Source organism: Sorghum bicolor, chromosome 8 (assembly GCF_000003195.3).
Source record: "Sorghum bicolor cultivar BTx623 chromosome 8, Sorghum_bicolor_NCBIv3, whole genome shotgun sequence".
NCBI classification, from domain to species: Eukaryota; Viridiplantae; Streptophyta; class Magnoliopsida; order Poales; family Poaceae; genus Sorghum; species Sorghum bicolor.
Window position 1 is genome coordinate 60,314,785 of NC_012877.2, and position 12,113 is coordinate 60,326,897.

The 12,113-nt window shown below is 42.6% G+C and overlaps 1 long non-coding RNA gene across 1 annotated transcript; it reads left to right on the forward strand.

The window, feature by feature from the left end:
- LOC110429603 lies at positions 8,705–9,327 on the forward strand. The gene is made up of 3 exons (XR_002446700.1): positions 8,705–8,882; positions 8,960–9,019; positions 9,093–9,327. It is a non-coding gene; the product is annotated as an uncharacterized LOC110429603 (long non-coding RNA).

The following is a 12,113-nucleotide window of genomic DNA, read 5'->3' on the forward strand; positions in this document are numbered from 1 at the left end:
CAGCCAGTACGAAGCATGACCTCGGCACGGCCTGGTGGGCTGCCTTGTCATGTATGGTCTGGCTCGATCAGGTCGTGCCTGGCCTAGACAGCCCAAATGGTCATCTATAGTTATAGCCTTATAGGTACTCCAATTTATAGCCCCACTAGAACTAGGACGGGCCCATCAAAATAGGAATATGCACCACCTATCCTTGTGTATATGATTAGTAGTACTTCTTCCATACTTAAAAATAGTCATTTTAGACAACGAAATGGTCTCTAAAGTGTAACTTTAATTAACTTTTTATCTTTATATTATTAAAAAGTGATATACATATATTTTATAAAAGTATTTTTCAAGGCGAATCTATTAATATGGTCATGTTTCCAAACTCAACAACTTAAAAGTTATTTATAATTTATATTTCTAATATTTAACTTAAATCTTATTTAAAATGACTTTATTTTTGAGTATACAGGGAGTATACGTTAGATTCCCATCTAGGGTAGATCCATACACATGTGTCAGTCTTTCTGTGCGTCAAACAATAATCGTCATAATAACTTGCAAACATGCATGTCTCATTGGCATGAGGTCGTCACATCTATCTCGTCAGCCCACGTCACTTGGCATGTCAAGAAAACAAAAATAACGTTAATCCAGAAGAAAAAGACCTAGCACAAGACTTTGAATCTATGATCACATTCCCAGCTAGGGTAGATCCATACACACGTGTCAATTTTTCTGCGCGTCAAACAATAATCGTCATTATTTGCAAACATGTCGACCATTGAGGTCGTCACATGTATCTCGTCATGATCAGCACGTCACTTGGACATGTCACATCAAGAAAACAAAGATAACGCTAATCCAGAAAAAAAGAAGACGTAGCACAGGACTTTGAATCTCTGATCACATGCGTAAGTTGTACTCGATCGTTAATAAGCTCACATGGCACATCTCCATATGCATGTGAACTCCATGTGAGACACTGATCATATATAACATTAAGATAAAAAAAAATTCTGTAATAAGTAGATCGCATATAACGCTAAATTCTGTAATTCTGCAGAGTATGATCAAGAATATGTTAAAAAATGGAAATAACGCAGATACACGGAAACAAAATTATTGACCGCAGCTTTTGCATCTTTTGCTCCCAACGCGCAATTCAGCCATAGCCTCATGGACTGCAGAACCGCTACTCGAATTGACGTGGGCGCTCAGCTCCATATATGTCTAATAGGAAGTTTCGGTATACGCTCACGGTATCTCGTTGAAGTTGCTCTGAAATGTCACGCTGACTTCACATTATCAAAAATGGAAAGTTTTTAACGCAAAACCGCTTTTTATCTTCTAGAATGTCTTATATTTGACGATAAATTTTGAATGTGAATATGCTATATTATAGGACCGAGGAAGCAAATAATATACTGGGACATCTGGCATGTGGGGGGCCCTATTTGCCATCCTCTTATTTTTCTTTTCCATATTCTTCTTCCATCCACACCTTGAACCCCCGCACTGATGCCTGCGGCTCACCCTTTGTGGGACAGTGCACTGCAAGTAGAGATTAAACCTTTCATTTTTGGCTTTAGTTTTGGTAAGAGTTGGGCCCAGGAGTAAGGGAGAATTAGTCTCAATTAGAGCCACCAACCGATATTAAAGTGTCTGGCTATGGCTAGTCACTACTACATAAAGTTTAATGGAAGTGGGTGTTTTTGATTTATGCAGACGGATATTCTAACCGTCTCCAATCAAAGGTCATCGTTAATGATGATTTACGAAGGCGGTTACATTGCTCGCCTCGCTTAATCTATTACGGAGGCGGTCTTCTTGCAAATGCCCGCCTCAATTAATGAACTAAAAAACAAAAAATCATAGCCCACTGGTGAGCCCGTTTCCGAGCCCACTAGCGAGCCCAATCCTAGCCCCAGAGCTCGACCGCCGTCCATGCCCCATCTCAGCATTGCCTAGATCTGCCCCTACTCTAGGGTCCCACCACCGATCTGCCTCTGCTGCATTGAATCTGCAAAAGGGAGAGGGAAGAGTGAGGGAGATGAAGAGGGAAAGAGTGGAAAGAGGGAGGAAGATGGAGAGAAAGGGAGTGGATTTGTACCTTTGTCCGCGCCAGATCGAAAATGCTACCATCGCCCTTGCTCTCACCAGAGTCATCGTGTTGCTTGCAAGCATAGCCACCATGTCGCTAGCCACCACAACCACCATGCCACTCACCACCACAGCCACCGTACGGCCCTATGGCACTATGCGCACCACCGTGACCATTGCATCGCCCTATGGCCCACACGTGCCTACGGCCACCGCGCCACGACCCAACATGTGGCCATGCGGTCCCGCGCCACCACGCCCTCGCGCCACCATGAGAGGAAGCGTTGGGAGAGAGGGAGGGAGCATGGGAGAGAGGGAGGGAGGGAGGCATGAGAGAGAGAGAGAGAGAGAGAGACCAGAGGGTGGGAGTGGCGCCTAGTAATGAGTTAGGACCGGTTAGGGTTTTTGTTCGGCTTATATACTCGACACTAGATATTGAGCCAGGTAATGGTTGCAAGCTCAGCCAAAATTTTGGAGGGGGACCTTATATAATAACTGCCTCCGAAAATGGATTTATGGAGGCGGTTGTCTTAAGACGTCTACTTTTGTGAATGGGCCACTTGTGGAGGCACGACCGTCTTTGTAAATCCACTTTTGGAGGTGGACATTTTTTACCGCTTCCTTAAATAAAAACACCCGCCTCGGTTAATCCCTAGATATTGTACAAGGCAGTTGAATTTTATGACTACCTCGGTTAATGCACTGCCTTGTAAAATTATTTGTGTAGTAGTGAATGTCGTATGCTTGTGCAAGATTTTTGCAGGAGGGGACCTCTATTACCCGTTGGTGTCTCTAACCAGAACTAAAGATATAATCCTCTTATCTCGATTGGAGCTAACTTTTAATCCTGATCGGTGGCTCTAACCTAGACTAATGAGTGACTTGTAGTCCTAGTCTACGCCACAATTGTCGCCAAAAGTGCTCTAAAATAAAGGACGAAATATTACATATGTTATTAATATCAAGGGGATAAAAGATAAGAAATTTAAAACTACACGCAACCAAAGTTTTCATGGGACACAACAAGATGGGTTCAATTAAAAATATGAAAAACTAAAGAAACGAATATTTTATCTATAGTTAATTTTTAAATAGGACATAAAAATGGAATATTCAAGTCAGCCAAACCTTTTTCAGCAATAAAAACATCGAAGCTTCGGTTTTTGGTGTCTCAAAACCCTTTTAAATAAAGTATAGTCACAACGGATTCATCACGTCGTTGCAACTGATGTCAATAAAGAAAGCTTAAGCTCATTAGAACCGAAGAAGAAGTGTTCATGAAACTTCTTCTCTAAATCAAACCAAGAATTGATTGAGCTAGGAGCCAAAGATGCAAACCGAGGCCTTGTTTAGTTCACCCCGAAATCCAAAAAGTTTTCAAGATTCCCCGTCACATCGAATCTTACGGCTATGCATGAAGCATTAAATATAGACAAAAATAAAAACTAATTACAATATTTGTCTGTAAATCACGAGACGAATCTTTTGATCCTAGTTAGTTCATGATTGGACAATATTTGTTAAATAAAAACGAAAGTGCTATAGTAGCGAAATCCGAATTTTTTTCGGAACTAAACAAGACGCAAGAAAAAAAAATCAGTTCCTGTTAAAACACAAAGGAATAGGAAACATGCGAACTTTAGAGCATCAAAGAACTAGCTTCCCCCGATTGAGCCGCAGAGTTCTTGAAGTGTCGGTGAGTGTGAGTTATCTCCAACCCACGACAATTCCATGCTAGCGCTCGTGGCTCGGAGTCTTTTTTTTTTTTTTTGCACTTGTACTATCATCAATTAGATTAGGATTGCTAACATTGCAAATCCTATGACAGGTCCGGTCCCACCAAAGTTTGTGGCGGCAGCATATATATGGGCATATGGCCCCGGTCCACATAACGTGCTCGGAGTGTTATTAGGGTATTCGATCCTCCATGGCGCCCTTGGAGCTGCGGCACCGGCGGCGGCGGCGGCAGCTGCAGCGCAAGGACCAGAAGGAGGCGATGCTGGGGACCAGCATCCATGACCTACCGGACGACGTGCTCAGGGGGATCCTCCTCCGCGTCGACTCCCCGCTCTGGCTCATCCGCGCGGCGTGCGTCTGCAAGCGGTGGCGCCGCGTCGTCACCGTCACCGACGGCCCCGACGAAGGGCGGGCCTTCCTCCGCCTCGCCAGCTCGCTCCACCCTCCGTCCGCCGTCGGCCAGTACCACAACCCCACCAATGGCGACGACTGCTGGTTCCAGCCCTTCTTCTCGTCGCACATCGACGGCAGCCGCTTCTCCGTCGACAAGTACTGGAGCGTCGCCGACTGCCGCGGAGGCCTCGTCCTCCTCCGAGCGACGTACGGGCCGTGTTCACGCTCCCTGCCAAACCTCTTCGTCTACGACCCATTGACACGCAAACGCTGGTCGATCCCCCCTCCGTCTCCGCCGAACAAGCAGGACTACCTCTACTGCTTTGGAGATGTCTTTCTGCTTGACGGCGGCGACGACAGCAGCAACATCTCCATATCGAATTTCAGGGTGCTGTGCTGGATCGACGCCGCCGCCGCCGACGACGACGACGACCGTCAGGCCTGTGAATTCTCCACGGCTAACGACGGAGAGTGGGACTGGCTCTCTGTCGACGTAAATACGATGGAGATGCGGGTGTTGCCGGAGCAGACCAGGAATACTTTCAACTACACGCTGCCATGGCCTCAGTTCTTACGGGCCTGCCCTTAAGGCCTTAGCTAAGACATTTTGCTCAGCGTCCATGTAAGCGTCTTTGCGTTATACGTGCCCTTATTTTATCTATTTAGTTGTTTTTATATTTGCACGAGCCAAACTTTTCCAGTCTCAGTAAGTGTTTGGATAATTTCTTCGCATGAGCGAGCTTTGTTTTATTTGGTCTGATTTTTAAATAATTAACACTCAAGGAAATGAGGAAATATCTTGGCAGTTTGTAATAACACTGAAGAAAATATAGAATTATCTTAGCGGTTCGGGTTAGCACTCAATAATATGCATTTTCTTGAGGTTTTAGACAACCCCACGGTAATCATATATCCTTGGGGCTTCAATATTTCAGACCTCAAGGAAATTGTTGGCCACCAAGTATATTCTATTTTCAAGTATTGTGTACTTGTCACTTTATATGATACTAGCTGTGTTGTAACGGGACAATAATTTGTTATGCTATCGACAGTACAAGCATGGGTGCACAAATAGAACTACGCGTAGACAAAACAGTCATGACAAAGTAGCCAAAACAAGAAAATAACAGTTCTAAACACATACTGGCCGAGTTGGAGCTTGTTGGAGAGCATGTGATCGACCCGTGCAAGCGGGCGCATAACGTACATGATGTGAGAGGCGTCCGAGACCCTGATGTAGAACTTGTGCGTGGGAAATAGACATCAAGTTTGTGGGAAAAAAATAGCTTGAAATTTAGATAAAGATAAAGATTTGATGTGCATTTGTGACTACTAGTTTCTTCTATAATATATTCCTAATAAAATAAATTAGATCTAAGAGAATCTGTATGTATTTCAAATACAAATCAACACACATGACTTGTTGATGTCAAGCTAAAACAATGCAATAGTTATTGATGTTTGTGGCTCGTTGGTTTTAATCGTGTTGTCCAAATAAAGGACAGGTTTTTTTAACCTTTTATCACTGGACGTAATGACTCTAAACTGTTTGCGTGTTGATCTCTATATACCCTTGGTTCTTGGCTCCTTCACATATAATTATTAGTGCGCACCTATAAACATAAATATATAGCTAGCTTTGTTCTATTCTCTTGATTATATACTCAAACTATTGGCGAACTAAATGACTCTTAATTTTCGATATTGCAGTATATATTTTTTTATGTTGCTATACATATTTTTACGATGTGGGTTACACATTTTTTATGATGTTGTAGTATTTATATTTTGATATTGAACTTCCGAACGGGTTGCATTGGGAAACGGGGGGATAGGGGCGCGATGGGGAGCATGACCCAGTGTGGGGGGGACCGGATGCAGTGGGGGACCAGAGACAGGTGGCGCAGTGGGGAATGGGAATAAGGGCGCGGTGGGGAACATAGTCAAGAGCACGGGTGGAGAATAGGATGCGTCAGGTGCTACCTAGGGGTTGAACGTCCGGGCACTAGGTATTCCGTTGTACGTTAGATAAACCAAAGTCATTTGTTTTGCGAATCGGTAAGAAGGTTTTTTTTTCAACTCGAGCATCTTTAACCGTTTGGTAAAATTTGTTTCGCAAATCTTATTGTTTGCCAACTCCTAAAATAATATGGAGAGAAAAAAGATCACATCTCTAATAGTTTGGTAAATTTCGTTTATAAAAACTCAAAAACCTGCTAACAAAACGAAGAGCCCCGCTAAGCGAACGAAGAGCCTCACTAACCATGAGGAGAAAGACCGATGCCAAGCGTAGAACCCGCTCGTATATTTGCACGCTAGATATAGAGATATAGCAAGTTGAAAATGATGAGGAATTGTGATGTCAAACTATTGAAAAGAGTTTTTTCCTTAATTTGTTAAAAAAATATGAATGAAAAGCCATTTATCAAACCACTAGAGATGCTATTTTGAGCGCTTCCCTGGACTTGGAAGCGGCGCGCATCGCGACCGCATGGGATCTCAGCCTGCAAATGGGGCGGAGCGGAGCGCACCTAATGTCAACCCCCCGCTCCGTCAGCTGCAAACGAGGATCACGGGTCGAACCTGATCCGTGCCATGACAATCCGCGGTTATCCGAGGGCCGAACCTCACCGGCTCACATACATATACGTCGTTGTTGGTGACCGCAGGCCGCTGTCTCCTATCGGGCTGCAGGCCACACATACGTTGCTACTTTCTCACGTGTGGATGATTGAATGAAAGTCATGAAACAGCCAAATACTATCTTATTTTATTTATCGCTAGCAACAGGGAACGACGAACAAACGATGGATTTTAGTACCCCGTACATTGTAGTACTCAAAGGTACTCCGTACATTGTAGTACTCAAATAACAAAAGCCCATTCTATTTGAAAGAATTAATTGCGCATAAAAATCTTCACAGAGCCATGAAACAGGAAACCAAATTTCCAGGTCTCCAATAGGGCTAATCCAATTTCAAGAGATGCTAACAAAAACCATACCAAAGTCAGCTAATAGCATCATCATAAGCTACTAAAGTAATACATTGTCACTATTCTGCTGCCTCTTGTTGCTTCTCTAGCGTCAAGATGAAACACTCCTACAAACCATATTCCATATACACAAGGCAGTAAACATATTCTGTCTTAAGTCTGCAAATCTGAAACTAATCGGTCTTCAGACTTGTCATGATCGATCTGACAAGAACTATGGAGTATAATAATAAAGAGTTGTTGTAAATAGAAAGTATATATATAATAATAAAAGGAAAAGGTATGGTTCTACAACCAAGATATATACGTCGAGTGCAATTATCCCTGTTTCAGAATTCCAGCAACAGTTAATGTAGACATTCAGGTAGCGTTAAATTAGCGTTGAGTGCAATTATAGATGTTCACCGTTAAACTATGTCAGAAGATTAGACATTCATTCAATTATTTGACTTTTTCTCAGACTTTCAGGATTTATTCTCAGAATTCTATCCATAAGAAACTGCACAACAATAGATCCTTGTTCTCTCATATTTCAGTCAATGCAAAATCACAAACTGTAACTACTCCCATCCAAGATCTACAGGAAATCTTTGTTTCATATGAAGGAGTCCAATTGCAAATCACAGACTACTCTCATCCAAGATTCCAATCAGGAGAGGAAAAGAGCAAGTGAGCATACTGTAGGGGGAGTTGACGGTGACGGGAAGACTGGCGGCGGAGGTCCGGGGGTCTCGACGCGACGGCGACCGGGAGGGGAGAGCTGTGTCACGGAGCGCGCTGCAACCTGCAGGGAGAGAGGAGCTGCGCCGTGGAGCTCCTGCACTCGCGGGCGCGGCGATGAGAGGACTGGCGGTGGAGGTCCGGGGGTCTCGACGCGACGGCGACCGGAAGGGGAGAGCCACGACGGCGTCCGGGAGGGGAGAGCGGCGACGGCAACGGCAACGACGACGGCGGAGGGCTGGAGCCGCTGAGGCGTGAGGCGGCGCAAGGGAGTCGTGCTGTCGAGGGTCGACCCTCGGGTCGATAGGGTTACGAACCCTTTGCCCCTCTTTTGTTTCGGGTCGATTCGATTTGATCCACTCGCGATTTTGAGGACCGGAGCGGCTTCAAAATTAAAGTGGGTTGAACCGGACCCTTTGCAGGTATAATGGGATCCAATCCAACGCAGACCTGTGGGTCCAAAAATTCTCATCGCGACTGCATATTATATATATATATATATATATATATATATATATATATATATATATATATATATATATATGGTAAATTTTTCCTACTCCCTAGGAGCAGTTACTCCCTTGCTTTCACGTGTAGGATTTTGTTGGAGCATTACTAACGGGTTTATTTTAGATCTAACCCGTTTAGGGGGATTGCCTTTCTAAATTCTCGGATTGATTTGCTGTTAATTTTTGTCTTATATATATACGCGGAAAGCACCGTCTCACGAAATAAACACCGTGCAGCTGGAAAAGCTCGTCGCCGCTGATCACCACGATACTAGATCGACACTTGTTTTGAAAATCGTTGCCAAAGGCCATCAAAAAGCTCGTGATCGACGACCACTGCCACGTTGCGTCGTTGCTAATCTTCACTAGGCCTCGATAATCGGCGGCGGCGGCGGCTTCAATTCGCTGCCTCATCACCATGATATTTTGATCCAGCTGGTATGGTGAGACCATTCCAATCCTTCCTGTCTGGGATCGATATGTTTATCCTAATCTAATCTCCTCGCCGGTAGCAGATCCAAAGACGGTGATCCCAATGATCTAGTTGCTAGATCCTCTTATCGACGTGTTTCTTGGTATGAACTTGATCTCCATTCGCTAATCCTTCTTGTGATCGATTTGTTAGTTCTAATTTGATATCCATTGCAGATCCGGATAGGAGGCGGTTGTTGATTCCATGCATGGACCTCGTTGCTATCACACTAACTGGAGCACTTTGGATTTGATCCCGTCATCAGGCCTTTCTGTTACGTGCTGCACTAAAATGCTGATCCAGAGCGATATGGCTAGCTACATGTATAGCATCAAGACATGAGTATTATGCATTTCACATACTGACATACTCGTATAACCTGTATGAACATATACTCGATCATCTCGTAGACATTGTGATAGTGATGTAAATATCGTTACAATAATTTACAAAATAGAATATGATTTTTGGATGAAAAAATAGTAGAATACTCTTGGAGATGTTCTAATTTTGGCTTTTTAATTTGGAATAGGTATTGATAATAGTAGGTATAGAAATAGAAATAGTATAGATTGAGATTACATAAAAATGAACTCGAAAAGGTTACTAGCTGTACCCGTTCTAATCGGTAATTTTCTATTTTATCTTGATTTTACACCCGCCCTCTCTTATTCAGAGTAACAATATATTATACAGCTTTAATAGCAATATACACATTCTAATTATTCCATCGTGTGAAACATATGTTAGTGTAGTGTTTTATAGATAGATAAAACAAAATCCACTTGACAGCAAAGCAGTTTTTGGTTCCGTTTCGTATCGTATGCAGTACTACTTGAAACAAAATCATACATTATTGCTAAAAATTGGTCAGAAAAAAAATCTACACTGCAATCGGTTCGCCGTTTCGGACAAGAATACGCATTATTGCAGCCCTTTGATTTGGGTGGGATTATATTTATATGTAGAAACGAGAGACAGGTTCAAGCCGCGCGAGATAGGATCTCCAATCCAAGCGTGCTCGAGTCGCGCGGTGGCCACTGCTGCATGATCGGGCATTAGCACCGGTCGGGAAGGGCCTGTTGCCCCGGTTCCCGAGCCGGTGCTGCCCTTCCGGGACTAAAGGCCCACCCTTTAGTCCCGGTTCGGCCAACCGGTGCTAAAGGCCCCCCCTTTAACACCGGTTGGTAACACCAACCGGTGTTAAAGGGTCCTGCCAGGGATGCCACGTTGCATGACCGGTGTTAAAGGGTTTCTTTTTCTTTTTTTTTAGTTCACTTCTTCGGTTCTGTTTATTGTTTATATATAATATATAATAATAGGTTTTTCAATACATGTTTTGCTGATACAATAATATATTTATATTACACGCATATTAAGCATATATAAATGAAAATTATAGGCTAAGCTTAATAGTTAAGCTTTGCCTATAATAAAATGAATAGACCACATCAAAAATTAAATAGATATGTAAAAAGCTTTTTATATATATAGTTTTATATGTACAAAATTCTTAACACATATATACATAGAGTTTGTTCTCCCAATGTCTACAAACGATACAAATGATCATCGTTGTTTGGTATAAGAGTTTCGTTGCCGTTGAAGTGAAACTCGCCGTTTGGATTGATCACTTGGTCGCGGAGAAATCCTGCTATCGTCTCTTGGATAGCTTTGATTCGGTCTTGTTGTAGGACCTTTTCCCTCAGCCATTCCGTCTTTAATTTGAAATAAATAAAAAAGGTATTAGTTATCTAAGTTATTCAATATAATTCAGGAGATAATGAAAAGAGACATGTAACGTACTCTGAGCGTCTCTGTGGGTGTTTGATTGACTTGTGCCATCATGAATTTGCACACGTAATATGCACATAGATTGTTCCCTCCTTCTTGTCTTAAACACCACTGTACGATGTATATATATATAAAAATATTCATAACCACGACAATAAGAAGGCTAAAAGTTAGCGAAAGTTTGTTAGCTAGTAGAACTTACTTGTGGATGTATTATGTTAAGCGGCGCTTTACATCCACTGAGATGTTCACGGTCAATGAATCTTTCCCAAACCCTATACACAGCCATTGTGGATCGTGAACTAATAATTACAGAGTCATATTATGATATTTTTGTAGCTGAGATCGACATTACGTACCTTTGAATAATGTTTACCATTTGTTGATAATTTTCTTGTGGTTTTCTCATTGAGTCAAAGATTATCAATCGGTTCTTGGGAATTTCAATGACCATGAGTATCCAGTGAAAGCTGTTTACACACACATATATAGGGTCAGTCCTATAATGTAAAATAAAATATGCATGCACTTAATAACTATATAACTCACTCGAAGTTGAAGGGGAAGAGTATTTTTTGTTTTTCTTTTTGGTTTACAAAGAACCTCATAAGATTGGTGCAGATTTCTGTCTCATAATCTGCTGTCCACACTGCCTGCGGAGCCTTGAAAACAATATAAGGGTCAACGAACCCAATACTATTGTCATTTCTCATTCTGAGCTCTCTCATTTGGTGCCTGCATATATACATACAAATCCTAAGTGTGTAAGGATTATATACATGTAATTAAAGAAGTTAGAAGTATAATAAAAAGGAAAAATACTTACAGACAAAAGCAGCTGACAAGAGATTTGTCAAGAGCGTCGAGGTGGCATAATTGGTGCAATTCTTCGAACTGCACGTATATGAGGTCATCTCCACGGAAGTAGTGCTGTTGTCTAATACGAACAGAAATCCAATTCTCTCCCCTTTTAGACGCCTCAATGCACCATTTGTTTATTGCAAACATTTGTGTGCCGAGCTCGTGTAAACGCTTAGGGTCGAATAGACTCCTGCCCGGTTCATATCTTGCCCTCCATTGATCAACTACCTCGGCTTTTTCAAATGTATGACATCCAAGAATGGCGGTAATTTCTTCTATATTTAAACCGCTCTGTCCAAAGTAACTCTCAAGCGAGTCTAGCTCAGACAACGCTAAGGATTTCTTTGGCATCAAGTCTTCATTTGAGCCGTATTGATTTGGCACAATCAAAGGGGGCACCGGTTTTGATACTTCTCCGAGCTGTGGGACCCCCTTTCCTACTCTCTTCTTAGTAGGCTGTGAAGACTTGACCAGAGACCGCTCATAGTCCGAAAGTGCTGGCTTTTTCTGAGCTTCGCGTTGCTTCTTTTGATGGTCCGCCA